The following is a 20,555-nucleotide window of genomic DNA, read 5'->3' as shown; positions in this document are numbered from 1 at the left end:
ATAATAGTTGCTTGTGAAAATTCAAATGCATGCATGAACAAATGATATAGAACCAAAAGAAAGTATGATTAAAGGTCAAGAAGAAGCAAACCGGGCTGGGGTTCTGACTCACACTTGTGAGGCAATGGCTTTGATTCTCAGTACTACATATGAACAAATGAATAATGAAAAGGTCCAGAGACACCCGCCTGAGCTAAGGCCCTTTCCAGATGCATTGGAGCTGGGGCCCAATGTAGCCTGGTTTCAACCCATCACCAGCGTGGGATGATCAGGCCCAGGCCAGGACTGCTACCACTCACCTGCAGACACCAGCCAGAGCTCATGTACAGTCCAGAACTGCTCCCATGACTTGGGAGGGAAGCCAGACATAGGATAGGCCCATGCCCATCTCTCAATCAGAAGAACTGGACGGAGCTCAGGTCTGGCCCAGAACCACCTCAACACACAGGCAGACACCCACCAGAGCTCAGGCTCTGCCCAGATCAGCCTCGCCAACATGCATGGATCCCAGGAAAGGGTAATTCCGGGTCCATCCCAACACTGGCCAACCCTATCCAGAGCTGAGACTCGGGCCGTTTCTGTCCACTGGCTGATCAGCTCAGTAGAAGTTCAGATCTAGTTAAGAGCAACCTTGAGGACCTGCACATGATACAGGGCCCATAGTAGCCCGAGTCCATTCACTCATGGTGAAACTGGAGCCAGAGCTCAGGTTCTGCCCAGGACTGCCTCAGTCCTCTGGCAGCTCCCTCCAGAGCTCAGGTTTGCACAAGGACAGACTGCCCACTGAAAGACACTTGCTGGTGGCCAATCCTGGCAGATCAAGCTCGACAACCTGAGTGGTAGATGGAGCCCAGAGTAGGCCCTAGTCATTCCAGACACCAGTAGACACCCTGTGCAATCTGAGGCTTCTACGAGATAAGCCTTGCAGATGTGCACAGGAGTTGGGGCACAGGGTAGCCCTGGGAACATATAGTGACTGCAATACCTACATCTGAGCTCAGGCTTGGCCCAGGTCCAACTCTGCCTACAGGCTGACCCCTGAAGGAGCCCCAAAACAGACCATGTGTGCCTCCCTTACCTGGCAGGAGACCTGCCAGAGCTCCAAATCTGCCCTGATCCAACTTGAAGACCTAGAAAAAGATGGAGCCCTTGCCCAGGGTAGCCCAAGTTCATCATCCAGTCACCATGATACTGACAGTGGAACTCAAACAACACCCAGGACTGAGTATGTTCACTGGCAAACAGTCACTGAAGTTCAGCCACAGCCCAGATAAGACTCGCTGACAGGTGCAGGAGCCTGGCCCAAGTTAGATCTGGGACCATCTGCCACAACAGGCCCTAAGCAGAGCTCAGACCAGACACAGGACCACCTCCCCCGCACAGGCAGACCCCTGCTGGAACTCATACCTCACTCAGATTGGCCTCACTGGCCTGCAGGAAAGCCCAGGGAAGGGGAGGCCTGGTTCCATGCTGCCACCAGCAGAACCCCTCCAGAGCTCCCGGCTCTGCCCAGATCTAACTCAACCACCTGGCAGGAGTCATAACCCCAGCCCAAGGTAGCCCAAGTCCATCTAGTCAAGGTGAGACTGGCACCAGAGCTCAGGCTCCGCCCACAACTGACTCCAACCATGACAGACAGTTGCACACATTCACCCCAGCCCAGATCATCCTCCCTGACAGGCTAGGGAGCCTGGCCCAAGGTAGGCCTGGGACTAATTACCAAAAGCAGGCCATAGCAGAGCTGAGGCCAGACACAGGACAGTCCCCAAACACAGGCAGACCCTTGCCCGGGCACATTTCGGGCACAGATCCCTGTCACAGATCCACTCGTTATCCCTGGCAAGGGTAGATCCTGTTTCATCATGCCTCCAGCAGATCCCCCCCCACACACACACACCAGATCTGAGGCTCCAATCAGATAAGACGTCCAGATGTGCACAGGAGCCCAGGCACATTTTAGCCCTGGGAACATATGGCCACTGCCATACCTCCAACGGAACTCAGTACTGGATAGGCCCAGGACTGACTCTGCCCACAGGCAAGACACCCTCCAGAACTCAGTCCAAGCCTAGGTCCACTTCAACTATGTGCCCGGGAGCCGGGGGCAAGGATAGGCCTATTCCATTCCCCCACCAGCTGACACCTGCTGCAGCTCAGGCTCCACCCAGTTCCACCTCCAAGCACAAGCAGACCCCTGCTGGAACTCATACATTGCCCAGATTGGCCTTGCTGACCTGTGCAGGGAGCCCAGGCAAGGGCAGGCCGAGTTCCATCCCGCCACCTGAAGAACACTACCAGAGCTCCAGGTCTGCCCAGTTCCAAGTTGTCGACTTGGAAGGAGACGGAGCCCTAGCCCAGGGTAGCCCAAGACTATGCAGTCACCATGAGACTTGAACCTGAGCTCAGGCTCCGCCCATGACTGACTTTGCCCACTGACAGACCATTGCTGATGTTCAGCCCCAGCCCAAATCAGCCTCTCTGGCAGGAGCGGGGACCTGGACCACGGAAGGCCTGGGAACAATTGCCGGGAGCAGGCCCCGAGCAGAGCTCAAGCCAGACACTTCCCAGAGATGCCTCACCAACTTCAGGGTAGCGTGAGTCCATCCAGTCACTGGGAGACTTGTGCTGTAGTCTAGGCTGCCCCAGGACTGCCTCCATCCACCAGCAGCTCCCGCAGGAGCTCAGGTTTGGCCAGGAGAAAGTCTGTCTACTGGCACACACCCACCAGTCTCAAAAATCTGAGCAGAAGCAGGAAGCCAGTGTAGACCCGGGTCCCTCCCACCACCAGCAGAGCCCTGGGACCGGCTCTGCTCACCTCCAGACACCCACTGGGTCTCAGACCAGACCTTGACTAGCATCAAGGACCTGAGCGAGAGTGGGAGCAAAGGATAAGCCCTGGTTCTTGCTGCCACCTACAGACGCCCATGAGTTCAGACTCCACCCAGATCCGCCTTGCAGGCCTGCATGGCAGCCTGGGCCCAGGAGAGCCCAGGGTCCAAATCACCACCATGAGACTCACACCAGACCACAGGCTCAACCCTGGCCTGCCTCTACTTACCAACAGCTCCCTCCAGAATTCAGGCATGGCCCAGGACCGCCTCTGTCCACTGCCAAACACCCAATGGGGCTCAGCCCAGGCCCACAACAGCCTTGACAAACTGAATGTGAGCCAGAATGCAGGATAAACATGGGTCATTCCTGCCACTGGCAGATCCTGCAAAATCTTAGGATCGACCCAGACCTGCCTTGCCAATGAGCACAGGAGCCCAGGCACAGGGTAGGCCCGAGTTCATCCTGCCACTGCCAAACCCCCACCAGAGCTCAGGCTTGGCCGAGGACTGACTCTGCCCACTGGCAGACCCACTCTGGAGCTCACAGGAGGCCCAGATCTGCCTCATTGACCTTGGCAAAAGCCAGAACCCATGTTAGGCTAGGTTCCATCCCATCAGCCAACAGAGCCACACTGGAGTTCAAGCTCTATTCACATAGGCCTTTCTGACATGCACCAGAGCCCAGGCACAGGGTAGCACCTGTTCCATCCCACCAGCATCAGACCCCCTACTGGAGCTCAAGCTCAGCTCAGGACTGAATCTACCCAGTAGCAAACCCCTCTGGAACTTAGGCTCAGCCCAGATCAGACTACCTGACCTGCATGAGAGGTGAAGCCCAAAGTAACTCATCTGCATCAAGTCACAGAAGACCCCCTCAGGATCTCAGGCTCAGCCTAGGACTGACTTCACCCACCTGCAGACACCTGCCAGAGTTCAGCCCCGCCCAGGTCAGCCTCGCTGACATGACTGGGACCCTGGCCAAGGTAGGCCTGGCTCCATCCTGCCACAAGCCAACCCCCACCAGAGCTCATGACAGACCCAGGAATGCCTCCTCCCACAGGCAAACACCTTCTGGAGCTTAGGCTCAGCTCAAATCAGCCTAATCCACTCTATGGGAGCCTGAGCAAGGATAGGCACAGTTCCATCCATCTACTGTCTGACTCCTGATGGAGATTATACTCAGGATTAGACCACCTCCACATTTCTGTCACATGCCTGCCAGAGCTCAGGCCTGGGCCAGGACTGCCTCTGCTCACTAGCAGACACCTGCTGGAGCTTGGACTCAGCACAGATTATCATATTATACCTGAAGGAGTCCAGAACCAGGGTAGGCCTGGGTTCATCCTGCCACTTCTAGATAGCCACTGGAGCTTTGGCTTGGCTCAGGATTGCCTCCTCTACCTGTGCAGGAACCCTAGTAAGGGTAGGACTGGTTCCATCCCTACCACCAGCACACCTCCAATGGAGCTCAAGCTCTGCCCTGGTTGTACCTGCCATAACTTGACATCTGTGGGTTTTAGGCTTGGCAGAGGACTTCCTCCTCTAATCACAACTTGATTCACCTGAACACAGATGCCAAGAGAGGAGGGTGAGGTCTCTACAAGATGCCAGGTGAATTGTTCTGAGTGTGGATGGCAACAGCTTTGAAGATGATTGCATGCATCCTCATAATCATGAACTAAATGTGCTGTAACTTATGAGTTTTCAACATCATGTTATGAGATAGAGTACTCTACTTAGACCTTAAACTATACATGTGCATACCATGTGATCTTTAAATGCGGTAAATGAAAATAAAGATGCTGTGTATACAAGTAGAATTAAACCTTGAATCCATGTAAAAATTCAGTGAAGACATAACACTGCAGGCTTCTTTGCTTTTTTTTTTAATGGAACCCAGTCTTCATTTAGTTGCTAAGATATATATATATGCACATTTTGAATGGAACCTCAAATCAAAATAAGTGAAATGGACAGTCTTTTTTTTTCGGAGGAAATATTTGAACAATTGTCTCCAATGTGTTGTGTTTTGTCATGTACCTTCATTTTTCTTCACTTGTGATTAGAGGTTGCTACGTGTTTATTAAGCTGAAAGCCCGACTGGGAAGCAATAAACCAAGAAATAATGAGAAATGATTAATCCCACAGGAAATATGTATGCCAATTTTTCTCAAGCCATCTCACAAAATAAGAATTTAAAATGTAAAAAAAAGAAAAAAAAGAAAAGTTTCAGAAAATATGCCAAAATTTAAAATGAATGCTCAAGAATTTCAATCTAAATAGCTTATATATTGTTATTGTGGCAAAGTTCTAAATTTTGCCATGAAATTGTTCATTGTAATCATTTTACAGTCATATATAAAATACATTTTATTCTAGATTTTTTGGTGTATTGGACACAATGCCTTTATTTTATCTATTTATTTTTATGTTGTGTTGAGGATGTAACCCAAGACCTTGCATGTGTTAGGCGAGCAATATAACACTGAGCTACAAACATAGCCCCTCTAGTTTTTTTTTTATTTCTTAAAGAATACTTTTAAATATCTGTATACATATTCCTATATAATTATATCTCAGACACTTTTTAAAAAAATGTTAAAACATGGGCTGGGGCTGAGGCTCAGTGGTAGCATTTCTGAGGTACTGGGTTTGATTCTCTTAACCACGTATAAATAAATAAAATAAAGATCTATCAACAACTAAGAAATTGGTTTTATGAAAAGAAGTAGATGGTGATTTTTTAAAATAAAAAAGTTAACAGCTTCAGTTGTACAAGTTTATGTTCATGATATGAGACAAGTAACATGTTATTTTTAAAAAAGAGTATGGTTCTGTGGTGCCAAATAGAATCACATTATTATACAGCAATCACCATCATTTGTCCATCCTTAGTACTATTCTACTCACCAATTCAACCTGTCCCCATTAAATACTAAATTGTCATTTTTCCCTGTTCCTAACCCCAGTAACAACCATTCTACTTTATATCTCTATGAATTTGATTATTTCAAAGATTCATTTTAACACCACAAATGTACAAGAGCAATGTGTGCAGGTGTATGTGTGTACATGTACATGCACACACACACCTCCATATACATACATAATATGCATTAGTAACATACTTTGCTTTCTTGCTTTCCACATTTATGTTTATAAATCCTCCAATATTGTATAAATATTCATTTATTTTCTCCCAGGACTTTGATGATTTATACATTTAATTTATCAAAGCATTTGGAGCTTATTTTAATGTACATAATCAGATAGAGATTAGATTTCATGTTCTTATCTACATCATTAGGTATATTCAAAATTTACTGAGCAATCTGTCTTTCTCCAAATAATGGGAATGTGGCCTTTGTGAAATTATGAAGAGTTTTATCTGTGCAAGTTTTTACTGATCTTTCTTTTGAGTTCTGCCACTCTTCCCAGTGCTCACACTTCAGATATTACAACTCTCTGTGTAAAGTTAGCTTTTGGTGCTAAATCCATGACTTATTTTACTTTTCAAAAATGATATTTTGTGCTGTGCATAATGGTGTATGCCTGTAATCCCAGTTGCTGGAGGGGCTGAGGCAGGAGGATTTAGAGTTCAAAGCCAGCCTCAGGAACTGTGAGGCACATAGCAACTCAGTAAGACCCTGTCTTCAAATAAAATACAAAATAGGGCTAGTGATGTGGCTCAGTGGTTGAGTGTCTCTGAGTTCAATCCCTGGTATGAAATAAAAAATTTAACCTCTCTCTCTCTCTCTCTCTCTCTCTCTCTCTCTCTCTCTCTCTCTCACACACACACACACACACACACACACACACACACACAAATGTATGTATCACAAACACATACTTTAATTACTTAATTTTTCAAAATGACTTTAGGCCTTTTTTTCTCTCACATGATACTTTACTTGGAAGTAATAGTTTATACATATTGAGAGGGGGAAAATATACAGTTGGTGAACACAGGCCTCTCTCTCAAGAAATATACTTTACCTATTAATTGTGATTCTTTATTTTCATAGTTTTACTTATGAGGACACAAAATACTCATAAGAGCAACAACTGAGGGCTGCATATAAGTATTTAAATAGGACTTCCTTTCTAGGTTCCACCAATTTATGTATGTATGTATGTATGTATGTATGTATGTATGTATTTATTTATTTATTTATTTATTTATTTATTTACATTGGGTATTGAATCCTGGGGAGCTTAACCACTGAACTACATTCCTAGCCTATTTTCTTTTTACTTTATTTAGAATCAGGGTCTCATTGAGTTGCTTATGGTCTTACTAATTTGCTAAGGCTGGCTTTAAACTTGTAATCCTCTTGCCTCAGCCTCCATGGGACAGTTCATCATGTTCAATCACTTTATTCATTTTTAAAAAAAAATATTTTAAAGTTGTTGATGGACCTTTATTTTATTTAATAGTATGTGGTGTTGAGAATCAAACCCAGTTTCTCATGGATGCCAGGCAAGTGCACTACCACTGATCCAAAACCCCAGCCCTTTGAGCACTTTATTCTTAACACACAAGACACATTAATCTGTGTATATGTGTGCTCCTGTCATCTTTGTCTTCATTCCAGAATCAACACCAAGTCTGGTGGAGCAATTTCTTCCTAAATGTCCTGCCTTTCCTTAAACTCCTAGGGATCCATTACTGTCCTCCTGTTCCTGTGGCTGTTTTACTGGTGGAGTGAGCCCCACCATACCTGTGGGCTTCTGCACACCATCACAAGATCTGACACTTGTAGTTGATTCTCTGGGGTTTTCGGAGTAATGATCTGCTGATTCCCTGCCATGATCCTTAGCTGGAATCTCGAGTTTGGTAGTGCTGGTGGCAGCACCCTTGCCATTCTTCCTGTGCTGAGGAATCATCAGGGATATTCAGTAGAGGAAAACAGATGAATCCCCAAGCAATTTACTAATTACAACAAAGTGCAGAGAACCTCAAACACCGTGTGAACACCACAGTTCTGGTCTCTGGGGACACTGAGCATTATCCCTGGCCTCATGGAATCCAGATGACCCCCTTGCAGAGGAAATGGCAGGCACTAGAGCTCTGAAGTGGCAAGGAAGCTGGCAGGGTCCCCAGGCTCCCAAGGCAAGCTGTGGGATGGGTAGTTTCCAGAGGTCCTTGTGGGCTACTGTAGGGCTTTGAGTTTTACTTGGAGCAAGATGGAAAATCATTGGAAAATTTCACGTTATAGGGTGACATGATCTGTTTCCTTTTTTCCATAGTATTAAAGATTAATTTATTCTAGCCACATGTTGAAAAATGTACTAATAGCTGATCTATTTTTAAATGTTTTTCATTTATTTTAATTAGTTATATGTGACAGTAGAATGTATTGATACACTTTGATATATTATACATAAATTGGGTTAGTATTTAAAAGGCTGATGGTTAATGAGCAGAGTGAGGGTGTCTATCCAGGCCTGAGGAGTGCCAGAAGGCAGTTTGCATACCATTCTGGAGGCAGGGGCCAGGGCTATAGTAGTAGATTGTCCACAGGGTTATGTCTTCATGCATCACTAAGGCAGAGCCAGAAGATGTAGGTACATGGAACAGACCTCATAACTTTGTTCCCTTGGGATTAGGGACATTCCCACTGAGATCACTGTGTGGATTTTTATGCTGAAAAAGGAGGAGGCAATCACCAGCGAGGTCAGACCAATAAGGCAAAGAGATCTGAAGGCGTGTGGATCCCCAGACATGGGGGTTCTACACTCTCTGTCCCAGTTGATAGGCTCACTGTGTGTGTGGAGCAGAGGAAACACGGACCCTCTGTACTTACAAACATGTCAACACAATCACACACTCTTACATACATACACTTGTACACATACACATGCATAGCAAAAAAAAAAGAATATCACAAACACACTTACACATACACACCTTTCCACACATACATATGTTCATCCTCATGCATGCATAACACACAAAAGAAGCATAGGCACACAAAGGTGCCACTCATTCACTACATTGTCCTGAGAAAAGACAGTATCATTCCAACCCACAAATAAATGCACTTCACCACACACTCAGCACACACATAGCCCATCAGCACACGTGCACAGGACACACTGGCTTCTTAGCAGTGCAGAAAACACATACACCCTTTGGTCCTTTCTGAATATAAACACATGCTCGCTCATCTGTTTTCATCTATGGAGAATTTGAGCTGCTGGTGACTTGATGCAGTGCAGCTGTCAGGTGCCCTGGGTGCCAGAGGATGCAGCATCACAGGTGCAGGAGCTGGGAGGGCTATGGGGAGAAAGCAGAGGGAAACTGAACCTGAAGGAAGACAAGGATTCCATTCATGAATAGCCATGAAGAGTATTTGTTTATTCATTTTGCTGTAAGTGATGACTTCATTTGCTTGTTTTTGAATTATCCTTTTGCTCCAGGGAATCCCAGTTCACCTAATGAACAAGTTTGGTAACTTCAAAGCTTCTTCTCTAAGGACTTGAATAAGGTCTGACATATACCTGTTCCCTTAGAGAGTAACTGCAGAGTCCTTCAGTGCCTACACAGCCCACCCTGGGCTCTGAGGAATGTGAAGTGCCTGGCTTCTTACATGATGAGCTGGTTTAACCATTCACGAGCAGGTAGGATCTTCTTCCCCTTCACAAGCAGGTGAGATTGCTATTCTTTCACCTGGGAAGTGGTTTGAAATAAGACAAAACCAAGCTTCCAAAACATATTGGTGACATTAAAACTGTAGACAAGGCAGAAGGAGGGGGATGAAGAGGAGGAGGACTATAGGGAGAGAGAGAAGAGAGATGAAAGGGAGAGGAGAGCTTCACATAGGAATTGAAGAACAAAGACTGGACACCCTCAGGGTCAATTGCCTGTGGACACTGAACCTAAGTACCACTTGAGGAATGGTACAGCCCAGAGGACAGAGGGAAATTGGGACAGTGTGCAGCTCAATAATCATGTGGTTTGTCTAAATCCTTTCCTGTTTCTAGACCTCAATTGTGCATAAACTCAGGGACTGGAACAGGGCTACATTTTTCAGAGTCCATTCTGGACACTGTTATTATTTAGGTAGGAGGTGTTCACTCACAGGTCATGTTTGAAGCAATATAAGAATTATCAGAGGTAAATTGATTGAATTATGAGTTGTGGACTAATTAATCCACTGATATGGATTTATTGGGCCTTAATTCTCTGAAGCTAGGCTGTGGCTGGAGAAAGTGGGTCACTGGAAGTGTGCCTTTGGCATTTGTTTTTTGTCCCTGGTTCATGGAGCTGCTTCCTTGTTGCCATGTCCAGAGCTGCTTTCCTCCACCACATCTTTCCCCCATGATATCCTGCCTTTCCTCAGGCCCAACAATGGAGTTGGCCAACCATGGACTGAAACTCTCAAACCATGAGACAAAATAAACTTTTGCTCCTCTAAGTTGTTATTGCCCTATCTTTTGATCAGAGCAACAGAGAACTGACACAAACAGGCATGTTTCAGGGGGTGGTTCAACAGCATTTATTGTATTACTATCAAAACAAAAAGAAATAGCAATAAGTTCATGATCAGTTTAAATAGAGAGGGGGCCAAAACTGGGAATGTAGGTGATGTACCCTGGGGTAAGCAGCACCACAAGTGGTGGGCAGAAGTGGGTGCCCATATGTTGGAAATGCTGGCCTAGGTGACCTTGATGTAGCATTCTGCTCTGTGGCTTTAAGGCATAAATGTCCTAGTCATCAGGCTGTGCACAAGTTTTCTCAAGTGGGGCCTTGAGGAGTTCTCCAAACCCATAAACCAACCTGCTCTTGGAACAGAAAGCAGATTTTACAAGGTTACCTCATGCTGTAATCCACCTTCTGGAAGCCAAAAAGAATCCTGAGAAGTTGGGAATCATTCTGAAGGCCTTGACTCTGCAAAAGTGTACTCCGAGCCTTTACCCTGACTGTTCCCTCCTGGGCTACTCTTCCTTGTACTCTAATTTGATCACACTTGTCTTCAGCTCCCCATGAGTGTCACTGCTCTCTGTATGCCCCCACCTGGCACATGCCCTTTACAATCTTGAAGTAATGGTACAGACTTGTCTCCTAGGCTGGAAGCATCCTTTTTACTTGACAACATGCTGAGGTCCCAGTGAAGGCTGTGAGAGGAGAAGCAGTGTGGGAAGTTCACTGCCAATTTTTAGCAATGTTCTGGGTTTTGCTCGGTAAAAAAATATAGCCTCCCATAACCTACTCTCTTCCCTCTGCCTTCCAAACATGCTCTGTTTCTCGTCCAAGCCACCCAGGGCTGTGTCCTTTCTTCAGTGCAGATGTGGTGTCTCCATAGTAGAACCCTAGCTGGTATCAGCCTATTTTAAAAACAGTAGGTGGAGCTGAGACTCAGTCAACCAGATCCTGTGCCTAAGGTTGTCAGAGAGTCCATTGGGGGCCCAAAATGAGTTTCCTGGCTCACTGGGCTCCATGGGGCAAGGAGGGAAGCTTCTGTCCCTCAGGACACCAACAGATTTACTTATAGTGTTTGCATTCTACAAATGACTTGTCAAAGACAAAATATCAGCTGGTTGTCATTGCATCAGCTGTCATTTGCATCAGTTGTCATTCCAGCATCTCAGGAGGCTGAGGCAGGAGGGTCACAAATGCAAAGTAAACCTCAGCAAAGGCAAGGTGCTAAGCAACTCAGTGAGACCCTGTCTCTAAATAAAATAAAAAATTGTGTTGAGGATGTGGTTCAGTGGTTGAGGGCCACTAAGTTCAATCCCCACTATCAACAAAACAAAACAAATATTTACTACCCAGGTGCCCAGTGAAGTATCCTCCTCACAAGTTTCTATGAAGACCACAGATTCACATATGTGCCCTTGCACTTCCTAGGAAGGGCATCTTCTCTGAATCCACAATGCAGCACCCAGAGCCTGTGCAGGGGTCATAGGGGGAACCTACCATCACAACCCCAAGAGATTCTCTCTAACAATTGGAGAGCTAGTAGAAAGGGCTATCTGTTATCTCCTGGAGGGGGACCTGTGATAGCCTGGGAGATGAGGCAAAAATGGGCTGGGCAGATGGGACCTTCAGAAGACATCAATGTGCATGAGTTTCTGGGAGATGGAAGCAGACTCTTTTCTTGGAGTCCTGATCTCTGGACCCTAATGACAACCAGCTTTCTGAAGTTCTTGGACTCCGTTCCACCCCAGCCTCCCCATCTCTCCCTCCTGCTCTCTGGAGGTCTCTTCCTTCCCAACCTCAGCCTATTTTATGTGTCCCTTTCAGTCTTTCTTCCTCTGTGCACTTCTCTCTGTCTCTGTATTTCTTTATTTTCATGTGCCTTGTTTCTATCCCTTTCTGGACTCCACATACCACAAAAAAAAAAAAAAAAAAAAAAACAGGGATCACTGTGTTGCAGATGGAGAATAAGTGCTGGGAACTTTCAAGGTTGTACAAAGTTGGCTTTGGACTTGGTTGGTCCTGGTTGGCTTTGACCTTGGTCTTTCCCTATGAGCCCCTTGCCCCTTTCCAATGGACCCACTTTGCACAGCAAGATTGTCTCCCACCTGGGCAATGACTCCTGTCCCTCTGCACATGTTGGGAGGAGCCTGCAATTGCAGAAACCTCAAGTGCGTGCTTAGGAGCCCTGTAGATGGGGAGTGACCAGCTTGACCTTGGGCATGTTTCTATCTCTCTAACCTCATGGCTCCCATCAGAAAACCATATCTATTCACTAGGCCCAAATCACAAGAGTGAAGATAAATTAATTTGAGGAACATTTTTTGTACACCAAATCAGAAACATAAGCACAGACACCTCCAGGGCCAGGCCAGGACCATAAACAGCAGAGGGATGAACTGGAAGGAGGGCAGGGTAGGAACTGTGACAAAATGGAGAGTTTAGGAAGCAGAGACCTTTCCACTCAGCTTCAGCTGATTACCGCTATGCACAGGTGTGTCTACTGAACATGGTTAAACTCTAGACTTTCTAAAGCTAGAACACAGATCTGTGCTTAATTTTTTTTCATGTGGAGAATTTCACTTTGTAGACAGGGTATGGCCTGGTTTCCACCAGCCTTCCTTTCTGCATGTGAGGCCATAGCAAATGGGCCTCTCTGATCACCTACCTCTGCATGAAAGGTCACAGGCTGAAGACTTACTGTCACAGAGCATCCTTTGGGTTAGTGAACTCTTTTTCTTTAAACAGAGTAACTTAAAATTGTGAGTTTTGGTAGATGGTAACAGGGTGGCAAATGACTTTCAAATTGGAAATGTAATTTGTCTCCATTAGTGAAGTTACTGAGACCAAGCCTGCATGTTGAACAGAGTTCAGGAAGCCTCACTCTACCTTCTGGAAATTGAAGAGTGGGAGCTTGTGCATTCATGTTGTGACTGTGAGGATGCAGGCAAAAGGTGAAGACCTGATGTTCTGAGAAAGAGCAAAATGCTGAAAGACGCTGCATCCACAGTGATATCACACTAATGCAACACCAGCACTAGGACAACAGGGTTCCAGGAGTTTTGTTCATATAGGACAAGAAGATATCTTGTAAATTCTAAAATTATTTGTTGGACGATCTATAACTACAGCCAAACACAACCTAATTTACAGTATCTTCTGTCCAGAGTGAGCTCTGATGGAGTCTTGCTCAGAAAGAAATAAACAAAAATGCAATTGAGCCACATTTACAGACTTGCCATTTTTTAGGCTCTTAGATTTTGAGATGAATTAAAATCAATTCCTGCTTTTACAAAAGTGGCAAACATAGAGAAAACAACATGCAAAATGGTCAGGCCATACACATCCTCTGCCATTGCTCATGGTGACTCCACATGGGAAATGTCATGCTTGAAGACCTGCTGGATCCTGGGTGACCAAAAATGATGGCACACCATATGCCTTGTTGGATGAAGTGAATCTGTGCAGAACCAGTCCTAGGTCCATGAGAGTGTACACTAAAAATTCAGAAAATTCTAGAAATTTCTGATTATGGACATTTGAGCCAATAAGGTCAAATCAGTTTCCCATGTGTCCAGTGCTATGGCTCGCTGGCTGGGAATATAATGGCTTTGATGATGTGTGTTGTAGGAAGCTCACAAACAAATCATTGCCCTCCCAGTAACCCCTGTCCTCTAAATGCTCAGGGTTTGGTGTCCCCTCCTTGTAGAAAGGTTTGCCAGCCTCATGCAAGTTCCAGTTAAAATCATGCACAGTATGACTTTTGTAAAAACAATCTTTTGTAAACAAATATCATTCTTAAATTTGGGTAAAATAGGTAAACATCTATGAATATACATAGGAACTTAATTTCTGAAGTAGATAGTGAGATCTTTTTAAAAAATATTCCAAGGCCCCTGAAAAATTTATTATACTTCAATTTATATATTTCTTATTAGAATTTGATAAGAATATTGAAGAAGAGAGTGGCCCCTTCACTGAGTTCCAGGCCAGAGCAGTGGCACCTGGATACCTACTGCATAGCTCTCTAGAACTGCTTCCTCTGCATCACTGAAATTTTAGACTTTTTGATTGACAGATACCCACCCCCACCACCAGCAAACCCCCCCCCCTGCACTATCTGTGTCTATGAGTAGGACCATATTACAGACCTCAAGTGTTTGGAGTCTAGCATTGTTTTTTGCGGAATTGGTACACTTCTCTTGACCATCTGTGACTCCCTTAAGCTCGCATGCAGGCCTTCTTTCTTTCTTTAAGGCTCCATGTGTATACACCAACAATCTGTAAACTCATGCATATTTTGATGTACATCTAGATGGTTTCCACATCCCAACTCCTCTGACTAATGCTATAATGAGGATGGAAGTGCTAATACCTTTTTCAAATCTCAATTTCAGTTCTTTTGAGTAAATACACAGAAGTGTTGTTGCCAGTTCCTGAGAGTAAAAGTTCTATTTTTTTAGGAACTGCCATATTGGTTTACACAGCAACCACAATCCCTAGAACAGAGGGGATCCAGTCCCCTAGTATCCACTAGCACTTAATGTTTTTTGTGGGTTTTTGATAAGAACACATGGAGCTGTAGAATGTGCTGTGATGTCTCATTGATGTGCTGATTTTCATTTCTCTGGGCACCTTATAACAGTCCTCTGTCACACACCAAATCAACTGAATCAAGGATTAAGATCACAACAAATATATTCAAAAAACTGGAAATAATCATAAATTTACTCAACACCATAAAGGTCATATGTGAAAACCTCAAGTTAATATCATATTCAGCAGTGAGGGTGGAGCTCTTCCTGTAAGAGTAAGAACAAGGCAAGGATGCCCAAGCTCATCACTTCAATTCAGCAGAGTACTGTAAGCCCCAACCTGAGTAGTTAGGAAAGAAAAAGAAAGAAAATATGTTAGAGTCTGTAAACAAGTCAGGATGGCACCTGGCATTTTGCCAGGGGGAGTGGTTTGTGAGGTAGCACCAGGAAGCCATTAAGTGTGGAGATTTCTTATTGGTTGACTGCTGTATCTAGTTTATGTTAATTAAGATAAGCTGTGTGGAATGTATATATACCCCTCCTGTCCTACAATAAATGGCTCCCACTCCTGCTGTATCAATATACACAAGTTCCTCTTCACCCCCCAGTTATTTTGCTGTAGCCTGACAGCAGCAAAAATACATCCCAACTAATAAAGAAGCATTAAAATGACCTCCATTTGCATATGACAATCTTATGTACACAAAACCATAATGACTCCATAAAAAAAATCACTGAGAAATAATAGATGAACTCAGTAAAGTTGCAGAATACATAATCAACTTATAAAACTTTCTTCCATTTCTATACATTAATGATGAACTGTCTGAAAGGAAATTAGAAAAGTAGCTATTTACAATAGAATCAGAAATTTAATAAAAAATAATAATCAGGAAGAAACTTAACTAAGGAAGTCAAAACTGCACATTGAAAACTACAAAATACAGATTAAATGATTTCAAAAAGATACAGAAGCAAAAGATCTCATGTTTACAGATTAGGAGATTTAATGCTGTTGAAATAATCCCACTAACATAGCCATCTACGGATTTAATGCAATTTTTGCCAAAGTCCCAATGGCACTATGTTTTACAGAAAGAGAACTAAATGATTCTAAATTTCATACAAAACCTTAAAACAACTCAAACAACTAACACAATAAAACAAACAAAAACCCTTGGACAGGAACAGAAGTAGAGGTTCATGTTTTCTGATCACAAAGCTAAAAGAATTTAAAATGCCATGGTACTGGCATAAAACAGACCTAGAGATGCATGGAAGAGCACAGAGAGCCCAGCAGTAAATCCATCCACCTATGGACAGCTGGTCTTCAAAAGGGAGCTAAGAATACCCAATGGGTTGGAAAACTGTGCTCCCACATGCCAAAGATTGAAACACCATGCTTATCTTATGCCACAGGCAAATCACTTCAAAGTAGGTGGAAGTCTTCAATGCGAAACCTATGGCAATAAACTTTTTATAATGAAAAACAGCAGAAAAAATCCTTCATTGTCTAGTCATTCACATTAGTCTTGGGATTATACCTTTTCTCTCTCTCTTTCTTTCTTTCTTATTTTTTTCCTTTTTCCTTTTTTCTTTGTCTTTTTTTTTCCTTTTGACACAACATCAAGAAAATGGACAACAAAAGCAAAAATAGTTAGTGGACACCATCAACTCATACTGCAGAAGGGGAAAAAACAAAGTTAGGGTAGAAAACAACCTGCAGATGGGAGAAAACCCTTGCAAACTGTTAATTTCCAAAATATATAAGAATGTCCTAGAGTTTAATACAAAAATAAAACAAAAAAGTTAATAATCCAATGAAAACATTGGCTAAGGAATGGGACAGACATTTCTGCAAGGAGACCTGTCTTTTTATCAGCCTAAGCAGCCTCTAGGAAAGGCTTGGGTGTGAGCAGAGAAATGGTGCCCAGTGACTTTTCCAGGGACCTGGGGTCTGATCCCCAGCTGGTAGGGACCTTGACTACAATGATAAACTTCATGGTAAGATTTAAAAATTTGCCACAATGACAATAAATATATTAATTAAATTGAAATTCTTAGTCTAAAGTTAAGCATGTACTTTAAATTTTGGTATAGGTTCTGCAATTTCTCACAGAAGGCTTATGACAATTTTGCATTGCAATTATCAGAGCATGACAATTCCATTTTCAAACACTGTCAATATTAGATTCTGTTTTTCTCTTCATTCTTTGTATTTGAAAGGAACAAACACACATACTTTATATTTTGTATGGATTACAATATTGACATGGAATGTCATCTCAACTGTTTTGTATGCCATCTTTAATAAATGGACTACATTGGTCTTTTCCCATTTTAATGGGGCTGTTTGTTTTTTTGAAATGTAAGAGCTTGATATATGGTTAACCTCTGGTCAGCTGTCCAGACCCACCAACAGGAGCATCACAAAATACTGTTTTCTAGTAACTGGCAACAATATTGGCTCTTACAGAGAGCCCTTGTCAGCTTGGAAATTCTGGTTCTTCTTCTAAATTTCCAGTTGAAGTAAAAAATTTTCGCCAACTCTAGCAGGTGTCTGTTGGTGAGCAGAGGCAGTCCTGGGTGGGGCCTGGGCAGAGGCTGTGGTCTACAAGAGGCAGGATGGACCCAGGCTTATACTGAGCCTTGTTTCCAATTCAGGTTAGCAAGGTGGATCCAGGCCAAGCCTAAGGTCTGAAGGGTGACTGCTGCAGCTTTGGCGGGGATCTGTGGGTGGATGGAGATATCCTGGCACTGGCCTAAGCTCTGGTCTCCTTGTGGCGGGTTTGACCCAGGTCTTCCTTGGTCCAAGGTCACTTCAGATAGGATGATCTGGTCTGTGGCTGATCTCTGGCAGGTGTTCTAAGCCAAGCCTGAGCTCTGTTGTCAGTATCAAGGTGTGTGGATGGACTCGGGCAACCCTGGGCTTGGGCTTCAGCTCCTGCCAATATTGGCGAGGTGGATCTGGTCAGAGCTGGAGCTCTGATGGGTTTCTGCCTGTGGTGGGATGAAACATGGCCTACCCTTGCCCCCTGACTCAGGCACAGGTTCAGGTGGCAAATCTGGGCCATGTATGAGCTTCAGAGGGTGTTTTTCTGTGTGCAGAAGTGGTCCTGGGTCTGGTCTGAGCTCTAGTGGGGGTCTAGAAGTGGCGTCATGGCACCAGTCCTTCCTTGGGCCAGGTTCCCGTGCCTGTCATTGAGGCTCATGGGGCTGGGTCTGAATGCAGGCAGGTGACTACCAGTGTGCAGAGTCAGTCCTAGGAAGAGCCTGAGATCCAGAGGGGCTGTCTGCCAGTGGGTGGAGTCAGTCTGGGTCAAGCCTGATTTTCAGCACCAGTTGGCTGGCGACTGAATGGACCCAGGCTACTCTGGGCCTAGGCTTCTGTGCAGGACCACAGAGAGAATCTGAACCACACTTGAGCTCCTGCAGTGGTCTGCAGGTGATCAGAGGCAGTTCTGGCCCAAGTCTCAGCCTCCACAGTGGTCTGCTGCTGGCTGGATGGGCCCATGCCTAGGCTCAGCCCAGGACTTCTTGCGCCCACCTGCAGATCCCGCTGGAGCTTTTGCTCTACTCAGGACTGCCTGTGTCCACCAGTGGACACATGTGGGAATTCATCCAAGCCCAGATCATCCTCGCCAAAAGGCTCAGCTGGGGAGCCTGGTTTAAGGTAGGCCTAGGTCCATTCCAACACCAGCTGACCCCCACGCCCAACAGAGCTCACACTAGAAACAAGACTGCCTCTGCCCACAGTCAGATGACCACCTGAGCTCGGGCTCCATCCAGTTCCACCTTGCAGATGTGCATGGAGCCTGGGCACAGGATAGGCAAGAGTTCATCCTGTCACTGCCAGACCACCACTGGAGCTTAGCCTTAGCCAAGTACTGCCTCCACCCACAGGCAGAAACTCTCCTCACCTCAAGCTCTGCCCAGATAGGACTTACCGACCTTGGGAGTTGCTGGAGCCCAAGCTCTGGGCTGCCGGAGTTCATTCAGCTACTATGATATTGGATCCAAGGTGCAGGGTAGCCCCAGTCCAAACAGTTACCAGCAGACTGGCACTGAAGCTCAGGCTCTGCCCAGGACTGATTCCGCCCACTGATAGACACCTGCCAGAGTTCAGCCCCATCTCAGATCAGTCTCCCTGGCAGGCACAGGAACCTGAACCAAGGAAGGCCAGGGCAATCCCGCCACCTCAAACCCCATCAGAGCTCATGCCTGAATAGGGACTGCCTCCGCCCACAGGTTGACACCATTTTGAGCTCAAGGACAGCCCTTACTTGTGGCTTACCTGCACTTAAGCTGGTACAAGTGTTGGCCCGACTCCTTGTTGGCACTTTCTGATCTCTACTGGAGCTTAGACTTGGCCCAATACCACCTCCACCGATCAGCAGACCTCCACAGGAGCTTAGGCCAGTGCAAGAATGTCTCCACCCACCCACAGATCACTGCCAAGGCTCAGGCCCAGGCCAGAACCACCTCTGCTCACTGGTAGATATCCACTGGAGCTTGGCCTCAGCTGAGATCATACTAGTACACCTGCAAGATTCCAGATTCAGGGTATGCCCCTGTCCATGCCCGAATTCATCCCGCCTCCACCAGATCCCTGCTGGAGCTTAAGCTCAGCTCAGGAGTCCCTTGGACACCTGTGCGGGATTCCTGGCAAGGGTAGGCAGGGTTCCATCCTGTCACCTGCAGGGCTCAAGCTTTGCCCAGGAGCATTTTTTTTTTTTTTTAGAAAATGTTCCAAGGCCTCTGTAGGATTTACTCTACTTCAGTTTATTTATTTCTTGTTATAATTTGGTAAGAATTTTGGAGAGGGGAACAGCCACTTTCACTTTGTTTCAGGCCACAGCAGTGTGGCCTGGCTACCAACTGCATTGCTCTCTAGAACTGCCTAATCGGCATCCATGAAATTTTAGACCTGGTGATTGACAGGTCCCCATTCCCCACCCCTGGATCCCCCTTCTATTCTCTATGTCTATGAGTTGGACCATCTCATGGTCATACTGTGTGTGGAGTCTCGAAGTGTTTGTTGTGGAACTGGCCCATTTCTCTTGGCCATCTGTGACTCCCATGTGTTGTCATAGACTGCAGACCTTCTTTCTTTCTTTAAGGATCCATCTGTGATCATCCACAATTTGAAACCTATGCATCTTTTGATGAACAAATAGATTGTTTGCACATCCCAACTGTCTGTGACTAACACTATAATGAAGGTGGAAGTGATAATTTTTTTTTTCAAATCTCAATTTCATGTCTTTTGAGAAAATATAAAGGGTCTGGCCAGTTTCTGAGAGTTCTAGTTCTAATTGTTTTGAGGAATTGCCATACCGGTTTCCATAGCAGCCACGCCATTTTGCATTCCCACCAACAGAGGGGTTCCAGTCCCCCTAGTCTCCACTAGCATTTGACGTCTTCTGTGGGTTCTTGATAAGAACACATGGAGCTGTAGCATGTGCTTAGATGTCTCTTTGAAGATCTGATTTTCATTTCCTTGAGCACCTTATAACAATCATCTGTCACACACCAAATCAACGGAATCAAGGAAGAAGGTCATATGGCTGTCAAATTCAACAGCTTCACACACACACACACACACACACACACACACACACACACACACAAACGCACGCGCACACACACACTCAATAAGCTAGCAATAAACAGAAATTCATTCAATACCATAAAGGCCATATCTGAAAAACCTCATAGCTTATATCGTACTCAGCAGTGAGAGAGGGAGCTGTTTGTGTAAGATTA

The 20,555-nt window shown here is 45.2% G+C and overlaps 1 pseudogene; it reads left to right on the top strand.

Moving 5' to 3' along the window:
- The first annotated feature begins 2,924 nt into the window (after window positions 1-2,924).
- LOC113199482 (E3 ubiquitin-protein ligase SH3RF1 pseudogene) overlaps window positions 2,925-20,555 on the top strand; it is a 130,654-nt pseudogene continuing 113,023 nt past the window's right edge.

The sequence above is a fragment of the Urocitellus parryii genome, chromosome Y (assembly GCF_045843805.1).
Source record: "Urocitellus parryii isolate mUroPar1 chromosome Y, mUroPar1.hap1, whole genome shotgun sequence".
In the NCBI taxonomy this organism is placed as follows: Eukaryota; Metazoa; Chordata; class Mammalia; order Rodentia; family Sciuridae; genus Urocitellus; species Urocitellus parryii.
Note: the sequence above shows the minus strand (reverse complement) of the source record. Positions and strands in the feature narration are given on the sequence as shown.